This window comes from Apostichopus japonicus, chromosome 7 (assembly GCF_037975245.1).
Source record: "Apostichopus japonicus isolate 1M-3 chromosome 7, ASM3797524v1, whole genome shotgun sequence".
NCBI lineage: Eukaryota > Metazoa > Echinodermata > Holothuroidea > Aspidochirotida > Stichopodidae > Apostichopus > Apostichopus japonicus.
In genome coordinates, this window is record NC_092567.1 from 2,954,052 (window position 1) to 2,971,926 (window position 17,875).

The 17,875-nt window shown below is 35.8% G+C and overlaps 2 protein-coding genes across 9 annotated transcripts in view; one reads left to right on the top strand and one right to left on the bottom strand.

The window, feature by feature from the left end:
* Positions 1 to 8,529, bottom strand: part of LOC139969970 (uncharacterized) — a 395,025-nt gene extending 386,496 nt beyond the window's left edge. For all 7 annotated transcript variants that reach the window (XM_071975449.1, XM_071975448.1, XM_071975447.1 and 4 more), the window contains exons 1-2: positions 8,390 to 8,529; positions 3,897 to 3,968 (exon numbers count right to left, since the gene is read on the bottom strand). The gene's annotated coding sequence lies outside the window, so the exon portion shown is untranslated. The remainder of the gene's footprint in view (positions 1 to 3,896; positions 3,969 to 8,389) is intronic.
* Positions 1 to 17,875, top strand: part of LOC139969995 (uncharacterized) — a 958,452-nt gene that overhangs the window by 660,752 nt on the left and 279,825 nt on the right. The window lies entirely within an intron of this gene.

The window sequence follows — 17,875 nt, forward strand, 5'->3', positions numbered from 1 at the left end:
AGTCAAGGCATTAACTGGATTACTCAGGATATAAATGGGTTTCCAGATGTTTATACTTTGAATGGTTAATAGTACATTTCTTTGGCTGATTGTCTCTCTCTTGTTATCGATGGTGCAAACCTTATAATTGCTCTACATGATGTGTATGAATCTAACGTTTAATGTACATAACTTGTTCTATCCATCCATCCATCCTATCGAGCCATCCTATCAAGTCATCCTATCCATCATATCCACCCATCCTTTCGATCCATCCTATTCTTCAATCATATCCATCAATCCTGTCCTACCATCCATACTATCCATCCAGCATATCCAACCATCCTAACCATACATCCTACCCATCCGTCCAATCAATCAATTCATCTATCCATCCATCCATCCAATTCATTCATCCTATCCGTCCATCCTATCCATCCATCCATCTTATCCATCCTATCAATCCATGTAACCTATCCATCCATACTATCCATCCATAAAATCAATCCATCATATCCATCCATACTATCTATCCATAACATCCATCCATCCATCCATCTTATCAATCCATCTAATCTATCCATCCATACTATCCATCCATAAAATCAATCCATCATATCCATCCTATTCATCCACCCTATCCACCCTATCCATCCATCATATCCATCAATCCATCCCATCATATCAATCAATTCCATCCATAATATCCATCAATTATATCCATCAATTGTATCCATCCTATCCATTCATCATATCGATCCATCCTATCCATCCATATTATCCATCCATCCTTTTCATCCTTACTATCCATTCATCCTACCCATCCTATAAATCCCTCCTATCCATCCATTATATCAATTCATATAATCCATTATATTCATCCATCCTATCAATCCATCCATCCTATCCATGCTTCTTATCAATCCATCATATTCATCCATACTATTCATCCATCATATCGATCCTATTTATCCTATCCATCCCTCATATCCATCCATCCCACTCAACCATCCAATCCATCCATTCATAATACCAATCCTATCCATCCATGATTACCCATCCATCCATTTATCATATCCATCCATCCTTTCCATCCATCCTACTCATCCAATTTATTCATTCATCCTATCCATCCTATCAATTCTATCCATACTTTTCATCCTATCCATCAATTCCATCCTATCCATCCTATCAATCCATACTATCGATCAATCATATCCACCAATCCTATCCAGCCATCCATCATTTCCATCCATCCTATCCATCTTTCATATCCAATTATCCAATCCATCTATCCTACTCATCCAATTCATTCATTCATCCTATCCATCCATCAAATTCGTCCATCCTATCCATCCTATCAATTCTATCCATACTTTTCATCCTATCCATCAATTCCATCCTATCCATCATTTTTATCATATCTATCCTATCAATCCATACTATCGATCAATCATATCCATCAATCCTATCCAGCCATCCATCATATCCATCCATCCTATCCATCCATCGTACTCATCCATCCAATCCATCCATTCATCCTATCATTCCTATCCATCCATCATATCCGTCCATCCTATCCATGCTGTCCATCTTATCCATCCATTTGTCCTTTCCATCATATTCATCCGCCTATCCATCCATCATACCCCCATATCCTATTCATCCTATCCATCCATCATATCCAACCTTCTTATCCATCCTATCCATTCATCATATCCATTCATCATATCTATCCCCATCCTACCCTTCATATCAATCCATCCTACCCATCCATGAAATCCTTCCATTCATCCTATCCATACTTCTTATCCATCCATCATATTCATTCTATCCATCCATATTATCGATCCATCCTATCCGTCAATCATATCCATCCATCCATTTATCATATCCATCATCCAACTCATCCATTAAATCCATCCAACCATCCTATCCATCAATCAAATCCGTCCATCCTATCCATCCTATCAATTATATCCATCGTATTCATCATATCCATCACATCCATCAATTCCATCCTATCCATCATTTCTATCCTATCTATCCTATCAATCCATACTATCGATCTATCCTATCCACCAATGCTATCCAGCTATCCATCATGCCCATCCATCCTATCCAACCATCGTATCCATCCATCCAATCCATCCATTCATCCTATCAATCCTATCCATCCATCACATCCGTCCATCCTATCCATCCTATCCATCTTATCCATCCATTTGTCCTTTCCATCCTATTCATTCTCCTATTCATCCATCCTACCCCTCCATCCTATTCATCCTATCCATCCATCATATCCAACCATCTCATCCATCCTATCCATCCATCGTATCCGTCCATCACATCCTATCCATCCATCATATCCAACCATCTTATCCATCCTATCCATCCATCGTACCCATCCATCCATAATATCCATCTATCATATCCATCCCCATCCTACCCATCATATCAATCCATCCTACCCATATATGAACTCCTTCCATTCATCCTATCATAGCTTCTTATCTATCCACCATATTCATTCTATCCATCCTATCCTATCCATCCATCCTATCCATCAATCCTATCCAGCCATCCATCATATCCATCCATCCTGTCCGTCCATCATATCCAACCATCCTATCCATCCATCGTACTTATCCATCCAATCCATCCATTCATCCTATCAATCCTATCCATCCATCATATCCGTCCATTATATCCTATCCACCCATCGTAACCAACCATCTCGTCCATCCTACCCATCATATCAATCCATCCTACCCATATATGAACTCCTTCCATTCATCCTATCAATGCTTCTTATCTATCCACCATATTCATTCTATCCATCCTATCCTATCCATCCATCCTATCCATCCATCCTATCCAGCCATCCATCATATCCATCCATCCTATCCGTCCATCATATCCAACCATCCTATCCATCCATCGTACTTATCCATCCAATCCATCCATTCATCCTATCAATCCTATCCATCCATCATATCCGTCCATCATATCCTATCCACCCATCCTACCCATCCATCAAATCCTTCCATTAATCCTATCCATTCTTCTTATCCATCCATCGTACTCATCCATCCATTCATCCTATCAATCCTATCCATCCATCATATCCGTCCATCCTATCCATCCTATCCATCTTATCCATCATATCGATCCATCCTATCCATCAATCATATCCATCCCTCCTATCCTACCATCCATACTATCCATGCTTCTTATCCATCCATCCTATCAATCCTATCCAGCCATCCTAGCCACCCATACCATCCATCCAATCCATCCATTCATCATATCCATAATATCCATCCATCCTATCCAACCATCTTATCCATCCTATCCATCCATCCTATCCATCCATCCTTTCCTTCCATCCATCCATCCTATCCATCCATCCATTTATTCATCCATCCCATCCATCCATAATATCCATCGATCCATCCTATCCATCAATCATATCCATACATCCTATCCTGCCATCCATACTACCTTTCATCCTATCCATCCATCCTATCCGTCCATCCTATACATCCATCCTATCCATCCATCTTATCCAACCATATTCTTCTTATAATCTTCTTTTTTCTGCTATTAATAATTATTTTTAGATAATATTATTAATTTGGTATATTCTCTATTTTCTTTTTAAGACTTCCTTTCCGACATGGATTTTCGTGGAAAGCCAACGCATTTTGCGTTGCTGGAAAGATAACTGAATACAAGTATGAAGAAATTAGTCTGCTAATTGAAAGTATTTAAAAGCAGATCCAAGTAGATGTGCTCAAAAACCATACCATAAGACACATCATAACAGAAATACATAGCAGAAAAGAAAACGTTTCCATATGTGTGGTTAGTTTACTAAATACATTTTCTACTAAAGCATTAACTGCTTCACTTACCAGTTAGCTATTTCTGCCAAATACTTTCAATAAGTCTGGGGTGATCAACACTTCTCGCGTAACCGATAGAATCTGTAAACCGATACAAAAATTGAAATTATTTAATAAAGAAAGTGGCGTAAACCTACGTTGGTGAAAAACCAAACGAAGTTTTATAGTATTTACCAATAATGGTAATAGGTTTCTACTTAATGCTAATCAAAGGGAGGAGGAAGGAGGGAGGAGGGAGGAGTGAGGAGTGAGGAGGGAAGTAAGGGAGTAAGGAAGTAAGAGAGGGAGTTTTTTTAAATTGTTATTGGGGATAAACGACTTGTACATTTATAGAAAAAGGATAATTGCCATAACGACATCACTAAGTTTGCTCAAGTTAACACATATCAGCATAAAACATCACCAAATATTAACAATGTGTAGCTCCACTAATCAAAATGCTATTATGTGGCTTTAAGCTATAAATGCCAACAATTAACAATAGTTGTGTTTGACAATACACTTTATCCTCCGTAATAGAGGAATAGTCTTACGTAAATGCTGCAATGAGGCAGATCTCTCCAAAGCGAACACCACGGCAGGAATTTGTCGCAACAGCAATACCCTTTCTGTATTTGATATAAGTATATTATTCGAGGAACAATGGCTGCCATTAATATCAAACTCAGGGAAGATGCATCTGCATCTTCATTTGTCATATAACTATCGCTCAATATTTTTTTCCACCAAACAATATCTAGCCTGATTGAATTCAGTTTCATTTTCTATTTTACCCGCTGTAAGTTTAACAATGTGTTGGAAGGATAGATAAGCAAAAAATGGAGTAGAGCTGAAGAGGCCACTCGTATCTTTCGTGCAATTCCAATTCCCAGAAATGGTAACAAACATAAAGAAAAGCAATCCATGAGGAATAGAAAATATAGGAGTATATTAATAACAATAAAACAAATGAAAGAATACTTGACAAAGGAAAACGAAATAGTGCATATATAGCAATCCTAATATGCTACATTAGTAGTTGCTATAGTTTTGTACCCCTGTATCAAGTGTAGGAATCCTAATATATAACATTAGTAAGTGCCATAGTTTGTTCCCCAGTACCAATTGTAGCAATCCTAATATGTTACAATAGTAATGTTGATATAGTTTTGTTCCCCTGTATCACGTGTAGCAATCCTAATATATTACATTAGTAGTTGCCATAGTTTTGTTCCACGGTACCAAGTGTAGCAATCCTAATATGTTACATTCGTAGTTGCTATGGTCCCGGGAGTGAATCCCGGGAGTCTGCAAAACTTTCAGAATCGCCTACTCTATTCTATAAAGATTTTAAAGGACAGAAATTCATGTCATAACTTCCTTTTGTACTTAGCAAATTGTCGTTGTTGCCTCTTGGGGGGGGGGGGGGGAGGTGGGGGTGGTTAAGGTACGTTTACCTCATAGCTCCTGCCTTAGTGCTAGATGCATACCACACAAATAAAAGTACTCATTGATATAACTAGACGTATTCCGGTTGCAATGATAACATGTGACATTAACATGGAAGAGCAAAATATTTTACACTCTTAGTTGAAAATGCCATCTCAAAAACATAAGTAACTCTAGATATGGTTCTTTAAAATGTAAGTATTGTGCAGGAAATCAATTCATTACAACACGAATTGGTGGATTATATATAGAGTGTGTGTTACCATCTTATCATATTGTCTTCAAAAGTTGGTTGATTTAACCCTCAGAAGTTACTATTTTTGTGACCTTTGCAAATCCTACGTCATTTTAACTTTTGAATGATAACATGTTTATATAGTTGATTATGGCACTTATAATGCGCTCAACCAAAACAAGCTGATATGTGTATTTTTAGGATGCGACCTATACATTGATAATACTGTAAGAGTATCGAATGCGCTTTAGGTTGTTGACGGTATAACATGCACCCACAATTGGATATATGCTAGTGTAACTATGCGTTATAATGCTGTCGAGTACTGCTCCCTGTTTACTGTAATTCACTAATATGTGTTTATTGGATGATACTAAGTGTTCCCTATTCGAGCTAATATCTGTCGTTATTGATGTGTGATGGATTTCATGATCAGTTGCATATTATTAAATATGTTTCCGAAAATGTACACTTTTATTATGTTTGACTAGCTATAGGCCTATGTATTGCCGGTAGAGGAGATGAGAAATGCATTAGGATTGAAAGCACTATATGACGTGTTTAGTATATCGGTAAATAGCTTGTGTTATTCATGACGTGTTTAGTATATCAGTGCATAGCCTGTGTTATTAATGAAGTGTTTAGTATATCAGTACATAGCCTGTGTTATTAATGACGTGTTTAGTATGTCAGTACATAGCCTGTGTTATATATGAAGTGTTTAGTATGTCAGTACATAGCCTATGTTATTAATGACGTGTTAAGTACATAAGTACATAGCCTGTGTTATAAATGAAGTGTTTAATAAATCAATTCGTAGCCTGTGTTATTAATGACGTGTTTAGTATATCAGTACATAGCCTGTGTTATTAATGAAGTGTTTAGTATATCAGTACATAGCCTGTGTTATTAATGACGTGTTTCGTACATCAGAACATAGCTTGTGTTATTAATGACGTGTTTAGTATATCAGTGCATAGCCTGTGTTATTAATGAAGTGTTTAGTATATCAGTACATAGCCTGTGTTATTAAATACGTGTTTAGTATATCAGTGCACAGCCTGTGTTATTAATGACGTGATTAGTATATCAGTACATAACCTGCGTTATTAATGACGTGTTTAGTATATCAGTACATAGCCTGTGTTATTAATGACGTGTTCAATATCAGTACATAGGCTGTGTTATTAATGACGTGTCCAATATCAGTACATAGCCTTTGTTATTAATAACGTGTTTAGTATATCGGTGTCGAGCCTGTGTCATTAATGAAGTGTTTACTATATCAATACACACCTTGTGTTATAAATGAAGTGTTTAGTATACCAGTACATAGCCTGTGTAATTAATTACGTATTTAATATATCAGTACACAGCCTGTGCTATTAATGACGTGTTAAGTATATAAGTACATAGTCTGTGTTAATAATGACGTGTTTAGTATGTCAGTACATAGCCTATGTTATTAATGACGTGTTAAGTATATAAGTACATAGCCTGTGTTATTAATAATGACGTGTTGAATATCAGTACATAGCCTGTGTTATAAATGAAGTGTTTAGTAAATCAATTCGTAGCCTGTGTTATTAATGACGTGTTTAGTATATCAGTACATAGCCTGTGTTATTAATGACGTGTTTAATATCAGTACATAGCCTGTGTTATTAATGACGTGTTCAATATCAGTACATAGCCTTTGTTATTAATAACGTGTTTAGTGTATCGGTGTCGAGCCTGTGTCATTAATGACGTGTTTACTATATCAATACATACCCTGTGTTATAAATGAAGTGTTTAGTATACCAGTACATAGCCTGTGTTATTAATGACGTGTTTAGTATATCAGTATATAGCTTGTGTTATAAATGAAGTGTTTAGTAAATCAGTTCGTATCCTGTGTTATTAATGACGTGATTAGTATATCAGTACATAGCCTGTGTTATTAATGACGTGTTTAGTATATCAGTACATAGCCTGTGTTATTACTGACGTGTTAAGTATATAAGTACATAGCCTGTGTTATAAATGAAGTGTTTAGTATATCAGTACATAGCCTGTGTTATTAATGACGTGTTGAATATCAGTACATAGCCTGTGTTATTAATGACGTGTCCAATATCAGTACATAGCCTTTGTTATTAATAACGTGTTTAGTATATCGGTGTCGAGCCTGTGCCATAATGAAGTGTTTACTATATCAATACATACCCTGTGTTATAAATGAAGTGTTTAGTATATCGGTACATAGCCTGTGTTATTAATGACGTGTTCAATATCAGTACATAGCCTGTGTTATTAATGACGTGTTTAGTATATCAGTACATAGCCTGTGTTATTAATGACGTGTGTAGTATATAAGTACATAGCCTGTGTTATAAATGAAGTGTTTAGTATATCAGTACATAGCCTGTGTTATTAATAACGTGTTTACTATATCAGTACATGGCCTGTGTTATTAATGACGTGTTTAGTATATCAGTTCATAGCCTGTGTTATTAATGACGTGTTTAGTATATCAGTACATAGCCTGTGTTATTAATGACGTGTTTAGTATATTAGTACATTGCCTGCGTTATTAATGACGTGTTTAGTATATCAGTACATAGGCTGTGTTATTAATGACGTGTCCAATATCAGTACGTAGCCTGTGTTATTTTTAACGTCTTCAGTATAACGGTGTCGATCCTGTGTGATTAATGACGTGTTTACTATATCAATACATAGCCTGTGTTATAAATGAAGTGTTAAGTATATCAGTATATAGCCTGTGTTATTAACGACGTGTTTAGTATATCAGAATAAAGCTTCACACCATTACTGTCTCCTATACGTTACTTACCAGTACGATCATCGCTTTGTAGGTTTATCATCCAGAGTAGAATTTATGTCTAGAATCCTTTAATCCTTAAATAACAGATGAAAATCACGGAAAAAACATACGGAAAAAAGGAATGAAGAACATCCAGTTGACAAGATGGCGTCGTGTAGGTCATGTGACGTTATAACATACGATCCTGGACGCTAAATAGATATCGGTAGGAATCAGTCTATAGTTGTAACTGGTTCCAAAGTTCATGTTTTATAGTTTACACAATCAAAGACTTTATTTGATAATATAATTCATATCTGATATTTATGCCTTGTTGTGTTTATTCTGTCATATCAGCCGTTCAAAGGTACCTGCTGTACGTAAATGTATTGCTCTCAGTTACTCTAATACGCAAACATTGTAAGTTTCCGATGTACTTTGTCCTATGTGCTTAATATGCCTGTAAAGCACGCAAACTGTGTGAATGACATCCAGGTGAAACGTGTATTAAGCATTACCCTGGTTACATGAGATTCTCAGCTGTTCGAGGGAACATGTACGTGTGTGTGTAGGCCTACTATAGGGCCTATATGAATACTATGAGGGTGCATATATGTACTATATCAATACCGTGGGCGCAATAATACATTTTGTTGTTATAGGGCCAATGAAGCCTACAGTCAACTATTTTTGCTTTATAAAGACGCTTTATTTGAAAAGATTGCACTGCGTTTATGGTAGGCGAGAAATGAAGCTAAAAAAGAGCCGTACATTAACGAAGATGCATAAATGTAGGCATGAAAATATTCTTATCCCTGGCATTTGGTGGGGGGAGGGGGATATGGTGCATTACATCCCCTCCACCCATTTTCATGGGGGGATATATTCCCCCTCCACCCAGGATCGCGGCCCATGGCCATATGTGATCCATTTTTCGACCTTAATAATAAGCAACATTTCCAGTAAATATGGACACAAAATGCACAATTTAGTATGGCTGGCATGTCATTAAGTGTTTATAGTGATAATACAAACACAATTACCATCTATGTTTCTTAAACTATTATGCCGCCGAACTTCGCCAGAACCTTTTTTTGGCAAACAAAAAAATAAAGCATACGGGAGGGGGGGGGGGGGGGTTGAGCGATCACCGACATCTCACATAAAGGTCGTCATCAATTTTTTTTTTTTTTTTTTTTTGCTAAACTTTTTTTTGTTTTTGGTGACGGCCAATAGGGGGGGCGCGCCTGTTGCGCCCCCCTGGATACGCCCCTGTTGATTATTATCGTTTCGCAAGGAATGGTGAACTGAAGTTCTACATGCCATGTAGTGAACTCACAGTATAAAGTCGTTTGATATTTGATCGAGTCATTTTGATTTCAATGCTGCTCTCCAGCGTCCTATCCGAGGGTGCTGTCGTATAGAACCTAATAGAGTTTAGACTATAGGTCCTAATGTGCGTTATCTGTACAGTGTACAAACCTATGCTTTAAAATAACACGATGTCGTAAATGCACAACACTCACAAGCATACGAACACGCAGGGTGAATTTGTATGACGACGCAGATGCGTCGAAAAGAAAGTGAATGGTTTTGATAATTGTCTTCTCCTGTATAACATCATTTTGCAACTAAGCACCAGTAATGAGGTAGAAGTTTTTAAATGTTAGTGGTACCTCCTCTTCGTAAGGCCCCTTTCCCAAGCCGATACATTTACTAAGATGATTAAAGTGAAAACTGGTATCACCAAGCCAACCTCCCCCCCCCCCCCCAAAAAAAAAGAAATAAAAAAACAGGCGATATCCGTGTTTACTGATCACAGAAAAAATCAACAACAACAACAACAGCAACAGAAAGCAAAGATTCAAGGAGCCACTGAATTATTTCCGAAAGAACTTCCGCGAAGAGACTGACCTAGGGAAAATGTCGAGCGCCCTCTAAAATAAAGATTTACAGCAGATCAAGAAACATGAAACATTTCGGGTTAGTCACAACGTGCTTCCGTTGCTCGTGTCAATATGTTACAATAAATCACTGTATGAAATACATAGGGTAGTAATATGATATCAGTCATGATGAGTAACAATGACTCATGATGTATATTTTACAATGGGATATAGAACTGAATATTTACATCATAATAAAAATGAAGTTTCCATTGATCAAGCTAGACACTCGTCTAGATTTGTAAAGCAGATCAGTCCAGTTCCAGCCATCAAAACTATTTGATCTTTTCTCTTTTAATCTGAACAGGATTTTAATGAATGGAAGCATGTCAATAGTTTAAATTCAATAAATGTTATCAAAAGTACTCAAAGACTACCAAGACGGTAATAATGGATAAATAGACAATATAATGTGTCAAATAGGGGAATGATGTTAGGGTAGCAGAGCAATGCATAATGGACATGGGTGACCATTATTCGACTACTCTAGCATGTTTAGAGACAAATACTGATCGCTTAGACGTTACTTTCAAGTGTAATGTGTAAATGATAGCTTCGAAGTATTTAAATTTGTCTTGCATCGTCTGCTGTCAATCGACCTGCCGGTGAATTCGGGATTGACAAAAAGGCTCCCCAGAGAAGTAACGATTTAGACGTGAAATGTGGTATTCTGAGGCATAGTTATTTGACATAAATAAGGTCTAAAAGTTGGTCTACACGGAAGGTTTTGTAAATAGCTACGTGTACAACCCCCCCCCCCCGCCCAGTTTCCGGATCCGTGTCTTGTACCAGGTATCAATTTACGTTTTTTTTTCCATAAAATAAACGTACCGAGGGTGACTTGATTGATCAATGTCTCAGGTAAATATTATCAACCACTATATAAAATCTGCTTGTCGCTGATTACCTAATCTTTTTCAGCTGACTACTTTATAACCTAGTCACCTTCTCTTTTCCTCTGATATTAAGCAATAAAGATATATTTACACAATGTCAACAACAAGTTTTGTGAACTTTGTGCTGACATTTACTTACCAGCAACACTCACCAGGGTATTGGACCAGACTTAAAGTCTGTTTATATATGACACTTATAAGGAGGTGGTTTTATTGACAAATTGATAACGTAAGATCAATATTCATTCAATATTTACATAATCATCATAAGCCCCATGACATTGTATGCCAAATTGAGGGCGCTTTGTAAACATAGATTATGGTTCATGATAGTATTTGTCCGATGGTGGAATTTTATTAGAAGAGAGAAAACCATATAGGATTACTTCTAGTAAAATATTAATTCAGTATAGGAGCTACCAGCATTGTTAATCGACCTAGCAAAGTAAAGTATATAACTCAAGCGACCAAACACAGTAAAGTATACAACTCAATCGACCGAACACAGTAAAGTATATAACTCAAGCGATCAAACACAGTAAATTATATAACTCAATCGACCAAATACAAGGGGGGGGGGGTAGGTGTGCTCACACATTTATAATATCTGTGGGACATGTGACTTTCAATGGGGCAGCTACATAATTACTTTATAATGCTCCGACCAAACAGACCATCCGTGAATTCTCTACCGCAAATGCCAGTTCTTAAATATTTTCCAACAAAAGGGCACTTTCAAACCTTTATATTTTTTAATTTCTCAACACAAGAACATTATTAAATGTAACAAAAGGGCACTTTCTCATTATAAAACTGAACTGAATTATTTTAATGGGCACCTATACATTTGCGATTCTACACACTACTGGGGGGGGGGGGACGCCATCAATCCCGGCCCGATTCCATCGCCCTGCAATGGACTATTAGAAACTATATCGAAATTCAATAAACAGCTGGTGATTACTGGAACTAAGCGCCATGACAAGTTGCTTTTAAAATTACGAATCAGTTTATCTTAACGTGCGTGTAGGAATGTTATGGAAATTTACAATATCCACGTGTACCTAATATCATTTCTGTACAGCAATATTGGAAACTACAAGTGGAGTGTTAGCTCAGTGGTTAACGCCGGTGCCTTTCAATCATAAGGTCCCCGGTTCGAGTCACTCCCAGATTAATGTATGTCGTCAAGTTACAGAGTTCTTGACAATTAACAATTTATAATCATGGACGTTAAATATGAATGTAAGAGACTGACTTCGGTCAGCTTGCGGCTCTGATAAGCCAATGAGGCTTCTTCTCGAGTTCCTGCTTGCAGGAGGATCTAAAATACATACATACATACATACATACATACATACAAGAACAGTTGAACTCTTTCCACTCCCCTTCTTTGTCCTCTCTCTAGAACATTAACATAAGATATTATTTTAAACACTGATGATAAATATACGGCGGCTCTGATGGGACAGCACGACAAATTTATATATTTTTTTCTCTTGAGTTGGCGAGTGATTTTAAGGATTCATCTCGACGAAAAGGATTAATTGTCGTGTGTGCTGCTTTTTATATAACAACAAGTACAAATATGTCTTTTTTGTACTCCTACAGTGGCACGAACTTTATGGATAGGGGGAGGGTGCATTTGATTCGATGGTAACAAACTTTAACATATTTTTTATATTTTATATTTAGGTATCGAGCACTTCTGTCTGTGACGCCCACCCACCCTTGATGTTTAACGGGGCCTATGTGAGCTTACCTTATATGTGTTTAGTTAGATAAGCTAGTGATAATAAGAAGGTTTACTATACTATATGATTGCAAATATTAAAGATATCGTAATCGGATATCCAAGAAAGTAATTCTTTAGCAATTACAACTGTGTGTTCGATGCCCCCCTCACTGCCGACTTTTTTTTTCATTATTGTAATTAAATCATTCAAATTCACTTCCTGAAAGCTTTTCCATCTGTATTTTGAGTTCGTTTTATCGTTTCATTCAATCATACTCACACACTATGAGACCCACTAATGGTTACAACTAACAACCAGTTGGTTGCTCCCAAATAGCGAAGCATTTAGTCTAATACAGATACATTTGTGTCCCACAAAGTTAACAGTACTGCATGATTGTGCAAACTCTTCACCATTTTTGTATAATTTCATCCTTTCAGGAGTGATTTAAGTCCATTGTGATACCGCAGTTAAGCGTCTTACTGTACGGTAACGTTACATTAGTTTTTTTTATATACAATTATGGTCACATATCCGTTAACGTGTCAACCACCTCCTTAGTTCATGAAACTAATCTGTTATTAAAGCTTAATTTTTTTATTCAAAGCCTTTCACTTTGTAAAAAAAGAGGTAAAACACAGCTTCATTTCAAAGCAAGGCACTCACCAGCGGATGTTATCATATCACCTTTAATTGACAATATTTGTGTTATATGCGCCTACGTAATACCGTTAGTGCTTACAATGAAACCACCAATAAGACATCTAATTAGCTATTCCATCCACAGAGTATATAGGAACTTCGTTTTACACGGCGTTGTCTGTAATAAACACCTGAGGAAATAGCTTTATATTTATTTATAAAAGTATCGTTAAACCTTACAACTAACATATGTCTATTGGACAAAACCATGTACGCGTCCACAATTAATACTACGCAATATGGGATGAGAATGAACAGTTCAAAAAGTAATAATTTCTTTTAAGTATGAAGTCTGTAGTTTATAACTTACTGTTTTTAAAGTAATTTAGTAAACGAGTGTATACTAACATAAGGAGGAGGTGGTTTGACGACACAACTAAAATGTCGCAAATTTATCAAGAAATATCCAAAGTTAAACAAAATCGAACTTCATCTAGGAAAGAAGAATTTGAATTCGAAGACTATGAATTATGCTGATATTATGACGTCAAACTGATTGATTGCTATACTATCCTCTTCCACCAGCAGTCACGTTCTCAACCCTAAAGTTCTGCATCTCTATTGAGTCGTGGTGATGAGCTCGCAATAGCCGTCATTTTATTGAGTTACGTAAAAGAAATGGAACCAAATTTAACAGCGAGAAGAATTCGAACGATTTTTTTTCGTGTATTTACAACGCTGTGAAAATACGGCCGACATACCTTTGCTTGATGCACCATGAGCTTAATTTCTAACAATAATCATATGATGATTAAAAAGGAAAATTAAATTAAATGTATCAGGAAGTAATCATTTTATCATCATGATGGAAATAACTTTCGACATTTTACCACTGTCAACTAAATTCAGTGCCGTGGTTAAAAACCTATGTATGTCTATGTTGGAATACGGTAACTTAGCGACGCTTAGATATGTATGTTCTGTTATTGATAACGCTGATGGAACACTGCTGATAGGTATCTCTCTGATATTAAGTTGCGGCTTAGTTTAATACTTCAACAACGTCATACAGCCGATTGTTCGGTCATATTACACCAGAATGTCAAATTTTAAGAAGCAGTATGAGTAAAGTCTACCAGGTGAAATGTCCTTAAATTCGCTCATGCGCTATGCTTGCTGTTTAATCCCTGCAAAGAGATTTTAATATTTCATACATTACTTTAGATGGTACTACAGAATATAAACTTGTGCTTTTCCATGTTCACCATGACCGCAACTTTTATTCAAATGGTGGCATAATCAATTAAATGTAATTTAATAATTAAATAATTTAATAATTAAATGTAATTTTGAAAGTTGGTTAATAAGTTTGTTTGATAGTTAGCCTAAATCGTTTGTAATATCAACTTAGGTTTGGCTCTAAGTTAGTTACTAAGCAACGGTTTTCTTGGAAATGATGACTAATTTACTTTATTCACGCAATGGAATGTGTAGTTTTTCTGGTTCTGTGTATTCTACTCAAATTATAGACAATGACTGCACTAAATGATTCCGCTTCTATCAAGAAATTAGTTAAGGACTATTGGCTTATATACTTCACCTTATTCTAATTTTTCATTTTGGGCTGGGGTGTTGATTGATCATCGGAGGATGTTCAAAATATTTTTTTAATCATAAAACATTTTAGGCTGTAAATTGGTTCTCCGTTATTTTACTTTTTGACCGGTATCAGCGGTATGTTTTTTTCCTCTCCGATCGACATTTCAGGAGAGGCGATTGAAATTACCCTCTATCTTCTTTAAAATGTAACAGCTACTGCAGGACTAGTTCAACAGTAACTTGCAAAAGCTGCCATGTTATTGTTTACATCATGGGATACGTATTCTGGTATTTGATTGATTCATTTTCATGAGAATAAAGATCAAAATAAGTTGCTTCCTTTTTAAGAAAATTCAAGCTTGCCTAGTAAACGTTTAATTATTTCTGGGTCTTTTTTGAGTGAATATTACTAGCTTTTGTGTGTGTTGGTGAATGGTTTGTGATAGTTGGTGTTAGTCTATGACACAGATCATAAGATGAAACCTCTATTCTTCAATCAGAGTATAATGAAACCTTCGGTTGCGAGTATACGTCTGTTTTATTCATCAATATATATCACTTAAAATATGTTTTATTTATCCACGGTGTTTAATTGTTGAATTAATTTTTATTAGCTGATGATATTTGATATTTGTGAGCTCTCCTTTATTAGTATACGCAGCTACGATTGAGACATTTCAGATCATGTAACTGAACCGGCTTGGTCGCAATATTACCTTAAAGCTACAGACTAGTCTGTACTGAGCGACACACACTTCTCAAACAACGTTTTGTAGTAAATATTTAACAATTATATTCACTACAAATAATATACGTGAGGGCAATCCGCGGAGTTGCATTTCTCATTGCAATCACACTTAAATTTACTGAGACTTCCATACAATTAACCAATGTTGACGAACGTATTGTATAAGCTCGTTGACGCCTTTATAATGTACTTACGTACCCTAACATGTATGGTGCGCCAGAACCTGCCATATTTCTTTGGTTATTGGGCAAGTAAATTCCGAGTTAGAACGCGCAGTGCATGTCAAGCTTGTATGTGTCTTGGTGAAGTACTAACACGTCACGTAATAACATGCATAGTAGAAAATATTGCTTCTTAAATATGAGCTTTCATTTCGCATATGCAACAATAATATTTTGGAAGAAAGGATATCAAATGGTATGGTAATTGTTCTTTTTTAACCCGACTAAACAATACAGTTAGTTATGTTCTCCAAATTTCAAAGTACACCAAATACATATTAGCAATTGGATCACCACGGAATTAAATTTTATTATTAAATATATAAATTGGAGTTAAAATATAAACAAAATATAAATAATGCACTAACATTTAAAAAAAAAATGGACAAATATGCACTATAACATCATGCATGAACAATCCATGCATGTATGAGTTTTTCGTCTACTATAAACAATAACCACCTATTATAGTAGCCATGTCTTAAGATTTATACCAAACAAGGTTAGAAGGCATTATTTTTATTTGCTGAAAGTAGTAATTAGAATAATAAACAATGGCATACTCATGCAGTACTGAGAATTACATGTAATTTTCCAATAAATTTCGAGAACAAAAGACGGAAGGCAGTACAGGTATATTTAAGTTAGGCTACAGTGGTGCTTTCATCTCCGTGAATGGAAAAGTAACATTACACACACACGCATATACCCACAATTTCAGGTACCCTATCGGAACTCTTTCTGAAAAAACGTAAAATTTGTCTTGCCTGCATGTACATAATATTCTCACGGCGAATGTGTGTTATTACATTAGTAAAGGAATTATTTGTACCGAATTGTGACGATAGGTATTGACCAGTTTTACTTAACGCACACTGATGGATTATGCAAAACAATGATTGGAGATTGATTGATGAATTAACAGTACATAATTCGACATGATACTAAGCTTAAATGATATTGTATAATCAAATAAGGTTTGGCTCCATTTTGAATGGCTGGTCTAGACAGATAAAATATTCTAAAGGTCTGAAGTACAGAGAAATAATTCACTTTGAGTGCAACATTTTCTTAATTGTATATTGTTAGTTTGGATGCTAGTCTGTAACGTTGGACTATTTCGTTTTAGGCTTAGTAGATTATTCTTTGTATATTTAAAGCAAATATTTAGGTTGATTTTGATGAATCTGTTATTTGGTTCAGGAATACCGTAGCAAAGCTGTCCGTTAACATTGTAAGGCGTAATTCAAACAAACAATAAATTAAAGTTTGGATGTTCTAGATATAGATAAACACTTATCTTGGTGACTACAATTTGTAAGCTTTATGTGCGTTATTAATTACTCTCATTAGCCGATTTAAAACAAGATGCCCTAATTTGATTAATTGCAATCTCATTTTGAATAGTCTTAAGATTTTGGTAACATTCTTGATAAGTCGAAAATACGGCTGCTTTAAAGTTTACCAAAGGGGGGAAATGTTTCTTGTCATCACAAAGGTGAAAAGTAACGTTTGCTGTAGAGTAAGTTCAGGTAAATTAAGACCTATTATTTCATCATCTTCAAATGATGTAATAATGTATGCAGATGGAAGGCTTGTAAATGAAGAAGTAAAATATTGCACTGAATTTGTGTGTTACATAACTTAAATGTATTTAATCCTGTATTATTGGTCCAAACAGTTTATTTCTTATCGGCAGCTGTGCGGCCACATTCACATGGTTAGATA